Genomic DNA, 16,600 nt, shown 5'->3' with positions numbered 1-16,600 from the left:
ATAGAACTATAAAGATCTCAAAGTGTGACTACATACTAGAAAGTATATGAGACAATTTCATGATTATATTGATAATTTCATTAGATTGCCTTTAATTGTAAAATGATATTAATATTTTAGGATAATAAAAAGTCAATGTTTTAAGTGTTGTCTAATTTTTAAACATATTTAATTTTTCAACAATTCCTCACAAATGGTACTATTATCATCCTCAGATGAAGAAATTGAGGCATAGAAAGATTGAGATAATTCCTTAAACTTATAGAGCTGGTAAGTTTTATACCTGAGATTCAAATCTAGTCAGTATGGTCTTGGACTCTTTACTGCTGTGCCTTTCTACTTATTCTTTCTGGACATAATCATTCCGAAGTATTTCAATCAAAAGATTTAGAAAATCTGGCAAATATAAAGAAACTGCAAAGATTTGAATATCTCCAGAATAGTGTTATAGCAAAAATATCAGCAATTTATTGGCTGTATCATTCCCATTATATTTTTGGGTTGCTGTATTTTTACAAACATCCAGATAGCAGAAGGCTTATGAGATTTTAGAAATTAATCAGTTGTATGGCTGTTTACAATTAAAATAATTCGTAGTAAAGTGGGCCATTGTTAATTATTATTTTGAGTTCTATACATTGTATGTTCTATAAATTGAAATCTCTGACACTTCTGTTTGAATTGTCATATGTAAGCAATTCTCATTGCATGTATGTGAAACATGGTGATTATTTTCAGTTATAAAATATTTGTTACTTATATCTTATTATGATTCTACTTACGTTGCTCAGTAAGTGAAATTTTACTAGCACTATATTAATACAACAAAAACATTTTTAAACTGTCTTCTAAGGGTGTACTTGAATTGAAAAGTCCTATAGAAATTAATTTCTCATTGGCAGTGTGTAGAAATATATGATATAAACAAAAATATTATTTAGAGAAAGCTAATTTCCTTATGTGTTTTATAATTTGAGTAAATGTAAAAGTGATCTTCAAAATTATCACTCAGAGATGATATTTAATCCCTTTTGGAAATTAAAAGTGTTTTTGGTTAGAAGCAAACTGGGATCAGAAGACACATAATAAGCTTGAATTTATTCTCCATTCTTATTTCTTACAAAGCTGTTTTGAAATTTGGAGAATTGTCTATGTAGAAAAGCAAAGAATAAGAAATCATCAAGTCAATGGTGAATTTTCATCCAAGTCACCATGGAAGTAATTCTAGACCTTCTGAATTTGAATTCCAGCATATATGTATATCTATTCTAAAATAACTTAGATACTTATTTTGTTATAGAGGAATCATAGTTCATTGTAGAAAATTTTGAATAGGATCTATTGACTGTGTCAAGGAAAAAAATGAATATAGTACAGACTCTTTTCTGAAGACTCATAGCACACATGAGCCTGATAAAATTTTTAAAAGGCATGTTGTTTACAAACCTTTTCAGTGTTGTTTAATCCAGCATTTCCTAAACACATTTTCTAAAAGCTACATTTTAAGGGGCGCCTGGGTGGCGCAGTCGGTTAAGCGTCCGACTTCAGCCAGGTCACGATCTCGCGGTCCGTGAGTTCGAGCCCCGCGTCAGGCTCTGGGCTGATGGCTCAGAGCCTGGAGCCTGTTTCCGATTCTGTGTCTCCCTCTCTCTCTGCCCCTCCCCCGTTCATGCTCTGTCTCTCTCTGTCCCAAAAATAAATAAACGTTGAAAAAAAAAAAGCTACATTTTAAGCAAAGTCTCTTGATGCTTTGATCATTACCAAACACTTTAGAAAATGCTACCTTAAAATATTTCTAAGTACAAATTCTCTAAATATTTCATGATGTTCTCAGAGAAAGTGGGGTATTTACCTTTATCTAAGTGTATAGTTAACTGCTTGGTTAAAAATATAATCCAAATGGGAAACAAAAATAATATAAAAACAGGGAGGGGGACAAAACAAAAGGGACTCATAAATATGGAGAACAAACTGAGGGTTACTGGAGGGGTTGTGGGAGGGGGGATGGGCTAAATGGGTAAGGGGCACTAAGGAATCTACTCCTGAAATCATTGCTGCACTATATACTAGCTAATTTGGATGTAAATTTAAAAAATTAAAATAAAGAATTATAGTGAGAAAAAATATATAATCCAAATGGTAATCCAAATACAATATAAAGTACAATCCGTAGGAAATAGGTGAAATGATATATTTAATATATACGACATACTGAACATGATAGAGTGAATATATAATATATCGAATAATGATGAAATATATGTGTTAATTTACCTAATAAATCCAAAATTATCAATCCAATGTGCAATTAATATAAAGTGTTATTTTGAACTATTTACAATTGTTTTTCACACTAGGTCTTAGAAATACAGTGTATATATTTACATGTACAGCACATGTCAATTTGGGATAGCCACATTTCAAAGTTTTCCGGCAACCTGTGGCTACTGGCTACCAAATTTGGCACCCTAGAACTACTTCACACAATTATCTATTTTACTTACACACTTTCAAAATTTAATTCAACAATTTCTGCTACAATCACATTCATTTGTCAAAACAAATGAGTTGAAATAAGTTGAAAGCTGATGTCTTCACTGCTACCATGCAATATAAGAAATTTCCATCACCCCCAAAAGTTCTTTTGTGTATTCTTGCAGTTACTACCTTTTTCAAGTCCCAAACAACCACTGATACATTTTGTCACTAAAGGTTAGTTAATATTGCCTGATGCAGAATTGTATATAAATGGGATCATACATTATGTGTTATTTCTTTCCAGCTTGTTTTGTTTAACCTAATGTTTTTTGAAATTCCTCCAAGCTCTGTTTAACAATATTTTGTTCCTTTGCAATGTTGAATAATATTCCATTATACGAATATATCACAATTTGTTTACCTATTTACCTGCATTTGAACACTTGACTTATATCCAGTTTTAGGCTATTATGAATAAATCTGGTATGAACATTCTTTTACAAGTCTTTTTGTGGACAAACATTGTCATTTCTTTTGGACAAATACCCATACATGTGATTTCTGGGACATGTTGTGCAGTCCAAAATGGAATTTGTTTTCTAAAGTGGTTGTACCATTTTACAAAATCAAGAGTAGTATATTACTCTAGTTGTTCTACATCTTGGCATCTTTTGATACGTTCAGCCTTTATAATTTTAGTCATTCTATGATTCATAGTAGTAATCTGTAGTGACTAAGGATGTTATTCATCTTTTCATATGTTTATTGATCATCTAATATCTTGTTTGTGATGTGTCTGTTCAAGTAATTTGCCCATTTTCTTAATTGGTTGTTTTTATTTATAAATTCTGGATATGAGTCCCTTATCAGATATACATATTGCTAACGTTCTCTTCTAATTTGTGGTTTGTCTTTCTATGTACTAAATGGTGAATGCTGTCTTTCAGAGACCAGATGATTTTATATTTGATGGAGGTCAATTTATTATTTTTTTCCTGTTATGTGCTTTTTGTGCCCTATGAAATTTTGCTCATTCTAAAGTGTAAAACATTTTCTTCTGTGTTTTCTTCTTTTTAATACATTTTAATAAATATTATTTATTGAATATTATTAAATAAATAAAATTTTATTAAAATTATTAAATATTAAATATTAAATATGTAGTAGTAGTAGTTTTGTTGTTGTTGTTTCCCATGTGAATATTGAGTTGTTTTAGAACTTTGCTATTGTCCTAGAGGCCACTGAACCTTTGTTTCTTTTTTTTTTTTTTTGCTTTCCTTTCTTTCTATCTATCTTTTTCTTTCTTTCTTTCTTTCTTTCTTTCTTTTCTTTCTTTCTGTTTGTTTTGTGTGTGTGTGCTTTAATTTATGTATTGCTATGAACTGAATTCTGCCCCCCAACCTCCAACTCATCTGGTGAATGTCTAATCTTTATCATGACTATATTTTGAGATAGGGCCTATAAGGAGTTAATTAAGGTTAAATGTGTAATCAGCCACTAACCTCACTCAGTAAATATTTTAACTTAGATATTATAATTTTATCTCTAGAAGTTCCATCTGGTTCTTATTTATGTATCTTCCATTTCTCTTTTACATTATATTTTTCTTTTTCTTTAAAATCTTGACTATTTAAGGTTTTACTTATGTGGTTCACAATTCTTCATTGCACAGCTAGTGATTGTTTCATTAGATCCCAACATTGCATATGCCAGGCTGTTGAATATGTAAATTTTGTTACCATCCTTAAAGAGTATTGAAGTTTGTTTCGGGAGGTATATCAATTATATGGAAAAACTTTATTTATTTTATTATTATTTTGTTGTTGTTGTTGTTGTTGTTAGTACCGGTCCAGAGTAGTCTTTACTCAAAAGTTAATATAGCCTTACTACCCAGTTGTGATCCATCAAAGGTTTCTACTCATTGTCTAGGCATTCAATAAGGATTCTTTACTCTCCGCACAAACTTTGAATTTCAACCCTATGTACATCCTGGGAATTAGTGTTTTTATAAATTGCTTCCAGTTGGCTTTACTTGGCTTTGTGAAGTTTCACCCTGTGCATATGCACATAAATATTCAGCCAAGAGCACCACTATGTATTTTTTTCTGCAAGCCCTATTCTTTCTGATAGTCTATCCTACAAATTCTATCAGCTTCAGTATATTTTCACTTTTTCTCCAAACTGAGCACAGGTGTACAAACTAAGAGATAATTCATGCAATTATTGCTATTTTGAAAAAAAAATGTGTGGGCAAGAACTAAAATGTCTTATGGTTACTTTTTAATATTGTCAAATTAATATTTACTTGTTTTCTTTTTATGCAATGTACAATTTCATTTCTTAAAGGAAGACAGCAGATACTGTAATATGTGAATAATATAATTATCTCTACAATCAACTACAAATATGAATATAATTGTACTGTTTTAGACTCACCTTAATAGACAGTCTGGTTACTTCTGGGTATAAGATTTCTTTGACTAAACATCTAATGAATGACATAGAACTGGATAACATTGCAAACCTGGAACAGAAGAAGCAATTGAATATAGTGAAACATTAATATTGTGGTTTGCTCATAAGTGTAGCAATATAACTAAAAGCATAAAATATATGTTTTCTTTTGTTAGTAATTCAAAATATGAGTATTATAAAATATATCATGTAATACCGGACAGAATTAGTATCTCTTCTAAAATATTTAACAAGTATAGTTGTATACATAAACAAAGAGATCTGTTTCTATTCAGTACATCACAAAAGCAATAGCAAGATTTTATAAATTAATCACTTTAGGCTGATTAAAGGGCATTGTAAAAGCCTGACTTTATCTTTTTAAAAATATTTGACTACCAACTTCAAGCCATCAAAAAAGAAATATGAAGGCAGATGGTTATTAACTTTGAAAACCTATGTTCCATATTGTCTTTTGAGATGTAGTCAAACATGTTGGTCAGAGTGTCCCATAGGCTGAGATAATTTGTACCTACTAATAGATGTTCAGAGTTGTAACCAGCAGATTCACCTATTTTCCCCTTCTACCCCCCACCCCCAGAAAGGAACTGAAAAACATTTCTCTAGCTATTATAAAAGTATTTACTTATAGGAATAAGAAAGTTTGAATATAATGCTGTTCTCAGAGTCCTGAGGGTTAAAGAGTGCAATGAATGGAACTGCTGGTATTTATAGTAATAAAATCCCTTGGAGAGTGTCCAAAATCCATTTGCTTAATACTGAATTGTGTGTTCCTATTGCTGTGATAGTGGCATTTCAGTCTATTCTGGAAGAACAGATGCCCACTGTTTGGGTTTTGCAGATTTTCACAGGAGATTGGCTATGTCTGCTCACTAAATGGAAGAACAATTTAGAAAATATCTCTGACCATAGCTTCTTCATTTAAATTGATTAAGAGTGCAACCTATATAGTAACGTTATCATAACTATATATATATATATATATATACACACATATGTATGTGTGTATATATCTATATCTATATCTATATCTATATCTATATCTATATCTATATCTATATCTATATCTATCTATATATCTCCAATATTTCCAAATTGTGTTGACAGATTGATGAATTAATTTGACTAAAAGCCAAACCAGAATTTATTTTTATAGTATCTTATGCAACTGTGCACGCCATTGTAATTTAATTTTCATTAATTTCAATACATATTGAGAAACAGGTATTAAAGCTTAAGACATGTACAGTGCCACATTTCTTTTTAAATCTATGTCATGATTGTTTCAAATATGTCAACATTCAAAATGATGTTTTTAGGCAACCATAATAGTAATATTTTCTGTGTTAGATACCAAAGTTAATTTTAACTTACCCATCAGTGATACATAGACACATAAATGCATACCCAGATAGAATAGAATAGATACAAAGGTTCTGCTAGTAACTTCAGACTTTTATTATAATCTAAAAGATGGGTATATATCTGTTGGAAGTAACAGTAGCCCATCGGGATATTTCATTTATTGTTTGAAGTTGAAAAACAGTATACAACTGATCATTACAAATTCAATCCCATTCCATTTTAATTGTGTTCGTGATGCTGTTTATCAAGCCTATAATTAATTTGTTTTTGATTCTCTAGCTAATTCGCCACAGGAGATTTTCTTTCTTCCCTTTTCAATACCCTAAGCTGATAATCACTCCCTCCTTCTCTGCATTTTAAAATAGTAGAGACTATACAATTTGGTTGCAGAAAATCAGGGTTTTAAGATTTTTCATTTATTAGCTGTGTCTATCTGTTCTCAATGATAGATAATAATAGTGCCTAACTCCTAGGAATAATGTGTAAAAAAAATTGAGCACATACGTTGAAGTGTTATGTGTAGCCCATTGTGAATAAATCATTATGTGACAGTGGTTTTCAATGTATGGTCCTGGGAAGAACAGCATCAGAATATGAGGAGTTTGTTAGGAATGCAAAGCAATTAAGTCCCATCCCAGACCTAATGAACCAGAAATTCTAGAGATAGAGCCTAGTAATCTGTGTTTTCATAAGCCATGCGGGTAATTTTGATGCTCAGTGAAGTCTACGAATCATTAGTTTAAGTAATCTTACTTGTCTTTCAACTTGGTATCAGAGTCTTGCCTGCTACAGTTGTTTCATAACACCCTGTAATTTATATTTAATGATTTTTCAAGGGGTCATTGACAATGACATTGATCTTTCATATATGGCCTTATGACTTAAATTATTAAATATGTAATGAAAATCATCTCTAGATATGGACTTAAACATAATTACATAAAACACAATATAAACCATGTCAATATCTATTTTAATATTAGTTTGAAATTTCACCTACCAATGGAATTGGTAAAGACATCATACATCATGTTTTGTCAGGGTCTAGGAAATATCACTGTTTTGCTCCAATTTAGATTTATTATCATTGCTCAAATTCTAGTAACTTACTTCTTCTCTCCCCCCTCCTTCTCTCCCTCCCTCTCTTCTATCTTTTCCTTCCTTCCTTGCTTTCCTCTCCTTTCCTTTCCTTTCCCTCTTTCTTTCTCTTGCTCTCTGTTTCTTTTCTTTCTCTTTCTTTCTTTCTTTCTTTCTTTCTTTCTTTCTTTCTTTCTCTTTCTTTCTTTCTTTCTTTCTCTTGTTTCCTTTCTTTCTTTCTTTTTTCTATCTTTCTTTCTTTCTTTCTTGTTACTTTCCTTTCTTTCTTTCTTTTTCTTTCTTTCTTTTTCTTTCTTTCTTTCTTGTTACTTTCCTTTCTTTCTTTTTCTTTCTTTCTTTCTTTCTTTCTTTCTTTCTTTCTTCTCTTGTTTCTTTTCTTTCTTTCTTTCTTTCTTTCTTTCTTTCTTTCTCTTGTTTTCTTTCTTTCTTTCTTTCTTTCTTTCTTGTTACTTTCCTTTCTTTCTTTTCTTTCTTTCTTTTTCTTTCTTCTTTCTCTTTCTTTTTCTTTCTTTCTTTCTTTCTTTCTTTCTTTCTTTCTTTCTTTCTTCTTTCTTTCTTTCTCATCATATATCATCCTTTACCATGTTTGCTTTCTTTAAATAGTGTTGTTACTACTACTGCAATCACATAAGAATGTCTTCATGCATTTGTTTTTAATTAGCTTTAGATAAACAATTGCTGCTAGAATATCATAGATGAAAAAAATTGAAAAGAACAGCAAAAACAAATAATAGAGGTGTTATTTAATGAAACTTACTGATTTTTGTATGTGCATATGTTTAGTTGCAGTGTAAAATATTTTCTTACTCTGGGTTGAGTCAAAAAAATGGCTTGTATAATGCCTACCTTCAATATTTTTTTTCCTTTTTTTTTCTCTTTGTCTTCTGCCAACACTGCTTTAATGGTTTTGGGTTTTTTTATGCTTCATTCCTTTGGGCAAAAAAGAGTAAATCCAAATATTTACAAGCTAAAAAACATACTCCCTATTATAAAGAAATATATCTTTATTAAGCATCTCTGTCTATAGCTGTTTAAGGTTTTAATATTTAACCATTTCTATCCCACTGTTTGCTGACTTGTTACAGAATTCTTACACCATAAAACACTATGCATTTTCTTGCAATTTTGATTACTTTATCTCCAACTTATGTTTTATTCATAACAATATAATGAATTATCCCAAGTATAATGCAATTTATAAAATTACTTACTTATGTTCCAGGAGAAAGTTCTACCTGCTTTGACTCATTTAATATTAACTATAACTATATAAGTATTATTATCCCCGTTTTACGGATAGTAAACTAAAGAAAAGACTGTTCAAGATCACATGTTCAAGGTCACATTATATAAGTGTGAGGTATTTAAATGATGGTGGTCTTGTTACAGAGCCCTTGTTCTTAGCTGTTTCAAGATAAAACCAAAACAAGGCTTAAGAGTAGCAGTTTTCAGAAATTTCACTTCAATCATCTCAATTTTTATTTTCTTTTTAGTAGGACTAAGAGAAAGAGTCAGCATTAAAACCCCTCTAGGGTTTTACATAATTTTGATTTTTAATGTTTGAACACTTGAGGGATGTGGGAATGGAAGGCTCATCTCTTAACTGTTAAATTACTATCTCTGAAGAAAAAATGTCCACTTTGGATAAAGAGACTCAGGAAAACATAAAGAAGGATCTGGCTGGCTTACTTCTCTCTTACCCTCCTCCCCCATCTCCAAGCACTCTTGGTGTTCCAGTCCACTCTGAAAAAGTGCCTAACTCAGGCACTTTGATTACTCTTTCCCTTTAAAATATTCCTAGTCTTAAATATTCCAAGTCTCCTGACTTGGATGGCTCAGTCAGTTAAGCATCTGACTCTTGACTTTGGTTCAGGTGTGAAGCCTGCTTGGGATTCTCTCTCTCTTCCTTCTGTGCCCTTCCACTGCTCCACTCTCTCTCTCTCTCTCTCTCTATCAAAAACAAATCAATAAGATAAATAAATAATAAATAAAATATTCATAGTCTTGGGAAATTTTATTTTGCATGATTTTCATAGTTATCTTCCCCCCATTAGTTTGCCTTTAAATTCTTATCACATTTTATCTTCTCTTTTTTTATTCTTCTACTTTATGCTTTTACATCTTTGGCTCCTTTGGCTTTCTTTCTGTTTTGTTGCTTTAATCAATGGTATTTATTTTTAAAATATGATGTTTTCCAGTCAGGGATGAGGTTGAGGCCAATGAGGAACTTGCCTTGGGACACAGTATTTAAGACAGCAACAGAAGTCAGTAATCAAGATATATAATATTCATGCAGTATCAAAAAAAAAAATCACTGAAATTTGGGCTGGTCCTCTCTTTTTGGTATATAAAGTTCTACTGAAATAAGCACTGGGATTGGGTGATGTAAATGAGGCATAGCCATCCAAGTGCAGGGTCAAATTGCCTTTACAGTTTTGCTTTGTAAATGTGTTTTTTTACATTATTTTTTATTTTTGACAATATTGCATTAAAATATTACTTACATTATGTACTTATTTTGTATCCCTTTCAGACAATGGGCTATTCTCACATCACCCTAGTTCCAACCTGGAAATATAGAGATTTGTTTTTGTTTTAACTAATACTGAAGTCTGCTTTTGTGCTCTGATTATTATTTTCTCCGTGAGGTCTACAGCCAAAATCTTTCCCAAAATGTAATGATTCTGTTCTTCTAGATATAGCATGTGGATTAGTAGACTTTTCTTAAGTACTCGACATATATCAGGCTACGCAAAGTATGGCCTCCTCTACAAATTCAGAGCACAAGTTCCACACACCTCTTTTATTTTCAATACAAAATATAATGAATCTTCCACGTATCAAACTGGGATGAATCCCATAACTCTTGGTATGCTGTTCAGATTTTCCCAAACTATGCAAGGTTATGGAATTCCTAATGGTGACTTGAATGACTTCCACACTTTAACTGAAATAATACATCTAAAGAATAAACATCACTGAAATTTGTCTTCCCTGCTTTTTTTTTCCCTTGGTGTCACATGATGTTCCTAACTCTAGTCCTCCACAGAATAGCCATTACCAGTCCATTTTGTAATAAGGCCTTCTTGGTCTAAGATCCAGCATCAACTGTCATAATCCTATATTCAAAGAGATTTTAACTCTCTCTACATCAAGTGTAATTAAATTTATTTTTGCTGACCTCCATTCTCTGTTTATTTACTTATTCTCAGCCTTTATTCTTAGAACTCAAGCTATATACTTGGTCTTCTGGAAAAGCTTCTGGCATCAATCTCATGCAAAGTAGATGGGAGTTATTTCCAAAGAACCAAAGTCCTTATCTTGAGATTACTTCAATAGCTTAAATTCCCATTGCCTTTGGGTAATTTAACATCAGGAGTTTTGCACTTTTATGCACTGAGGCAACCTGCCCACCAATACATGTCTCCTAACTTTGACTGATGCCCAATGATCAGGTATGGAATACTATTTGTTTTCCCTTGGAAAAGTACCAAGATTTTTATGTATATTGGATCCTCTTCCTCTCTTATAATGTAGTTTCAATTCTAGCAATGTCAAGTAGTAGGTATTTTATAAAGTCAAAAAGAAATAGAAATTCCAGGGCCTCCTGGGTGGCACTGTCAGTTAAGCATCTGACGTTGGTTCAGGTCATGATCTCACAGTTCATGGGTTTGAGCCCTGTGCCCCATGCCCTGTGCCCCACATTCGGGCTCTGTGCTGACAGCTTAGAGCCTGGACCCTGCTTTGGATTCTGTGTCTCCCTCTCTCCCTGCTTGTGCTCTCTCTCCCTCAAAAATAAATAAAACATTAAAAAAAAAAGAAATAGAAATTTTAGGATAGTTTTCAGTGACAATTTATAGAAGTAAGGAGATGAACTTTTTCAAAAGAAATTAATTAATAAAACATATTCTGTGTAGTTGAGGATTTTTTTTTCTTCCGCTGTTCATCGACCTCAATCCACAGAGAAAGGAAGTCACTATATTCTTTCCTCTAGAGGACACTTTATTTCCTGACATAGAAAGAACATTTCTTCTAACACAGGGCCCGATACTGAGCTATATTTTCTGGAGGATGTCAGTCACAAAGTAAGTCTTTACTTTCGCTTGCTTTGCTCTCCTGCTGTTTTGCCTTTCCCTCCACACAGACACAGTTGGTTCCCATTATGGGCTCTTTCCTTTCCATCTTCTGGTATTTGGCATCTCCTACCTGCCTCCACCTTTCCAACCCCTGCCAATCTCCATTCTCTGCCCAGATTGTAGAAGACCTTCAGTCCTGAATCTACAAAGTTATATTTGTAGACCAATGGCAGGCATCAAAGCCAATCTGGGGAGAGAATCAGAGATTCCTGTAGGTTTCATTTCTAAAGCATAGTTGCACTTATGATTTTATAAGATACACACTTGACCATAATACAGCCAATATTTTGATTGCTATTTATTTAACATTCTAGTTTTAAATTCTCTTTTGGGTTAAATCCCAGGAGTAAGTGGAGAGGGTTTTTTTTTTTTTTCCCCACAGCTTTCAAAATGCTGTTACATATGATCACATTTATAATCCTTTTAATTCTATGGATTAGGTAATCAGTTGTTCTTAAGTGAGATATTAGAAATTTGGAGATCTTCTCATAAACAAATATTAAAGAAAAAAGAAGGGGTACATTGGTGTCTCAGTTGGTTATGTGTCTGACATCAGCTCAGGTCATGATCTCACTACTTGTGAGCTCGAGCCCCGCATCCGGCTCTGTGCTGACAGCTCAGAGCCTGGAGCCTGCTTCGGATTCTGTGTCTCCCTCTGTCTCTGCCCCTCCCCACTTATGCTCTGTCTCTTTCTTGCTCTATCTCCCTTTATCTCTCAAAAATAAATAAACATTTAAAAAAAATGGAAACTTGGAATTCTTAAATATATTTGCATAATTACATGGATCGGGAGAGCTAGGATTTGGATCCAGGCTTCTTGGTTACAGGCGTTGGCCTCTTAATCGCTATGCAGGACCAGCACACACTAGCCTCTCAGAAGTCTCTGAATGCTTCTCTTACACTTCAGCGTCACTCCACCCTTTCATTACTCCATATAGCAATTCACTCCCAAAGCTGGTTCTGAGTTTGGTCAAATAAGATGTGGGTGAGGATTTTTGGATTGAGGACTTTTCCTGTTTTATTGTCCTCTCAAGAGCCAGAAACAGATCAAAATCAGGTCGGTTTTATAAGACTCATAGTGCACACTTACACCTTTCTTCTATTGGCAGTAATGCCCTCCAAATGCAGTAAGGAAGTGGTCAATTTTCTAAAGTGGCTCATTTATGAATGGCGTAAAAATATACAATTGATACTAAGGACCAAATCAGAAACGTGGGATACACAAAAAGAATCAGGGAATAGTGAATCCCCGCTAGAATAAAGAAGTCCCTGAAGCAATAATTTTGCCTAAACTTTATTTAAGAATTTTGGATGCCAAATTTCCATGCCAGCAATACTCACATGTCGGAAAGCTATGCCAGTGCTCCCTTACAACAGCTGTCAAACTCAGACTCTTTCCCCGTGGAATAATTTTAAATGACACATTATCTAGCAGAATTGAGGCAAAGTTTATCCAGTACTTACATCAAACTATAGGTTTCAGTGTGGCAAACACCTGAGTGAAAATAATTCTAACATTTCTACACAGTATCACGAATATGACTGGCCTTTCCAGCAGAGATTTGAAAACATATAGTTGTTCTAAATGAAAAACAGAAGGCAAAGGAAAGAATTAGATTGGGACTCTCTCTGGTCACTGGCCTGCTTTGTGGATTGTATCAATACTGTTTCAACGTGGAATAAAGAAAATTTCTCCTAGTGTGGGTTTTTCTTTTTAGAAAGAAAAGTTCCCTACAAAAGTAAGTTTCCTACAAAAAATAGAAGAAGAAAAGATAAAAAGGCAACAGCCATGAAACCGCCTCAACAAAGTGACTAAAGTGATACATTAATTTATAAGTACCTTCTAAATCTTTTCCTTTCTTAATAAACATGTCAAGGTAAGTAACCCACTGGCACAACATATGACCATGCGTCTCATATCCCAGTCACTAACTGGCACTGAATTTTGCCTTTTGATTTGAAAAATCACAGTACTCCTTTTTTTATTCATTTCTGAAAACAATTTGCTAACTAATGTCATCAGTAAGTTTGTTTTTCTTTTCGTGAGTCTTACGCAAACAGTGGTTTGTGCTGGTTTCCCAAGATCTACAAGCATTTTGGTCCTGTCGCAGTTTGGAGATATGATCAACAGTGTCTCAGTGTGTAATGAGGTGTGGCTACATACTGACATAGACCCCACAGTTACCATCAGACTAAGCCAAGTACATGTACATGAAGAGGCTATACAATTTTTTCACTTTTTTTCTTTCCCATTCTGAAAACAGCACTATTCTTTACGAGAAAACAATTATTGATTTTTTTTTGTAATTTTACACTGATTTTGCAACTACTTTTTAGCCTTTGAACTGACAGTGATAATATGATTCAAGAAATAGATACCCATATCTATCATATATATTCTGTGATAAAGACATTTTAAAAATAAAGTCAATGAATTTGAAATTTTCACAATAGGCGAAGAATTTTGCCTACTTAAACCTACAGTTTAGTCCCAACTAACCATTTAATGCTCTATGGAACAAGAAAAATCTAGTCTGCTGCCTGTTTTGTGTGGCCAGTAACCCAAGAATGTTTTTTTTATATTTTTAAAAGTGATTCAAGAAAACAATCAAAATAATAGTATCTAGTGTCATGTTAAATTATACAAAATTCAAATTAATGTCCATAAATAAAATTCTATTAAACACTGGTTTACTAATGTCTATTGCTATTTCTGCACTATAATACAGTTGAGTGATTGAAACGGACACCTTATGGACTTGCAAAGCCAAAAATAGTAAATTTCTGGCCCTTTACAGAAAAAAGTTCCAGAACCCTTCTCTAGATGTACCCAAGTAAGTGATTAATCCCTCCAGGTGTCTGCTTCCTGTGTTAAATGGAGGCAAAACCCTTTCTCCAACTGAAGTAGGTAGTCACTATAAAACGACATCTTGGCTTAGGTGGAGGTTCTTGGATTCAGGAAGCTAGAAGTGACCATCAATGCGTTTACCCCATCAATATTTCATTTGATATACGAATGATTAGATAACTTACCTAAGTTTACTAAACTTGATACTGGTTGCGAAATATTAGAAACCAGATTAAAATACTTATAGCTGCCAGTTTTATGTGCTCAATATCTTTTGGCTGTTGTGCCAAATGTTTGTATACATTTTTGTATTTAATCCTCACAACCTTGCACATTAGGTATTGTCATTAACATTTTTTATAACTTAATTGGACCTGATAGGACTTAAGTAACTGCCTCATTGCTTAAAGCTTGTAAGAAACAGAGACATTATTCTGATTCCAGTGCCTCCTACTCATAGGATTTTATTTAATTACAAACTAATGTATTCCTTCCTTAGAAATGTTCATTCCCTTTTACTAAAGTTATAAGAAAATGCATATTTTGTGAAAGAAATGAGTATGGTTCATAGATGATAAATATTAGGAAACAATAACATGTAATTCCTTTTGTATGGAAGAAAATAACACTTATTGAAGTACAAGGAAAACAATGTTCCATTTCTACATGTGTAGTCTTGCTCCTGCATTTGTTGGGTGAATGGTCTTGAAACAATACTGAACAGTAACAGATCAAGCATCTAAAAATAGGCATATATTTTTACCAACCCAACTTCAAGGTGGTTCTCAGGACCATCTTTTCTGTGTCTGAGTTTAAAAAGCAAATTGTTATGATTACCTGATTTGACTCTTTCTTCATTTTATAAAAAATATTTTCATACATATTTTATTCTTTGAATCAGTTGAACAATTGTATTCATCATTCAGAAATAAGAACGTGGGAAAGAAAAGTAAACTAAGTCCTAGAGAGTAATAGACAAGAGGTAGGGCCAAATATCATGATCCCAAGTACTAGTTTGGGGCTTATTCGGTTGTTCCTGGGAGACGGCTACTAGTAACATTCTTTTGTTAGTGGCCAGGGATAAAGAGAACTGCCTGTGTCTGAGGGAAAGAGAGGCAAAGGGAATTGTTTTTCTCCTTTCCCATAATAATAAATGAACCTCACTAACTTCTTTTAATACGTGAAGCATGGGCTATTGTTGGCTATTATTTAGAGCAAATTTACTATTTTTCTGTTTGTTTTGCTGAGGTTTATAATTGGGAGATTTTTTTTTTTTGCATTTAGTGGATAACTCTACTGTTTATTTTATTCTTCTGAAAAACACAAGGAAAAGTTTAAATCAAAGTTGACAGACCCATTTTTCCTCCATTAATTGAAAAGCATGGTTTATTCAAATATGCAGGCAGTGAACATTTTTATGAGTAGTTATCTTTGATGCCATTCATGCGACGGTCCTATTAAAGTATGAACATTTTCAAATGCACAACAAATATATCTTTGATTGGCTGAGTGAATTCTGTAGAGAGACTTCTATAGAACAGGCCATGTCATTTTGTGTTTTAATATGATCTGATGAACACCATTGTTCCCTTTATTCAAGAATTGTTTGGCTTTTCCCAGAACAAAGATGCTGTGACTACAGCTACAATTTTAGTTTTAAGATTACAGATTGTAATCATCCTATTACAGTATCTGATATGTTATATTCAATAGACTACCTTGCATATTACTCTCTACCAAGAATAAAGAAAAAGTATTTCCCAGAATGAATCCAAAATTATGCTGAAGTCACACAAATGTGGAATTAGATACCAATTTGGGAATTGTAGCTTTTAACTCTGTACTGAAACAATCTTAGGGTTATGCGTTTTATCCATAAAATTTTAGTTTTATCCATAAGAGTCCCTGTTACATTTTTAACCTTATATGCCTCACATTTGTGTGAAAGTATATGCTACAAAATCTACAATAAAGAAATTACAAATTATTTTTCTGTTTTAACATTTTGTCTTTTCTGCTTTTGGTTTAAAAAATAAAATAAATGGAATTAGTAATACCAGTTATAGAATCACTATGTCAGAGATTTTTTACAATACTGGAGAAAGGTTTAATTAGTGAAAAGAAATATAGTCCAGAATAGAACTGCATTCACAGAATACAAATATATTCCAGTGAAGTGATTGTGGAAATCATGGAATAG

General features: G+C 32.7%; 1 long non-coding RNA gene across 1 annotated transcript in view; it reads right to left on the bottom strand.

The window, feature by feature from the left end:
• The window catches only part of LOC125164648 (uncharacterized), a 92,693-nt gene extending 83,995 nt beyond the window's left edge, over window positions 1–8,698 (bottom strand). Inside the window, exons 1-2 of the long non-coding RNA XR_007151845.1 lie at window positions 8,263–8,698; window positions 4,915–5,002 (exon numbers count right to left, since the gene is read on the bottom strand). This is a non-coding gene — a long non-coding RNA (uncharacterized LOC125164648). The remainder of the gene's footprint in view (window positions 1–4,914; window positions 5,003–8,262) is intronic.
• Window positions 8,699–16,600: the final 7,902 nt, after the last annotated feature.

The sequence above is a fragment of the Prionailurus viverrinus genome, chromosome B1, assembly GCF_022837055.1.
Source record: "Prionailurus viverrinus isolate Anna chromosome B1, UM_Priviv_1.0, whole genome shotgun sequence".
Taxonomy (NCBI): Eukaryota; Metazoa; Chordata; class Mammalia; order Carnivora; family Felidae; genus Prionailurus; species Prionailurus viverrinus.
This window is presented reverse-complemented; position numbering and strand designations above follow the sequence as displayed.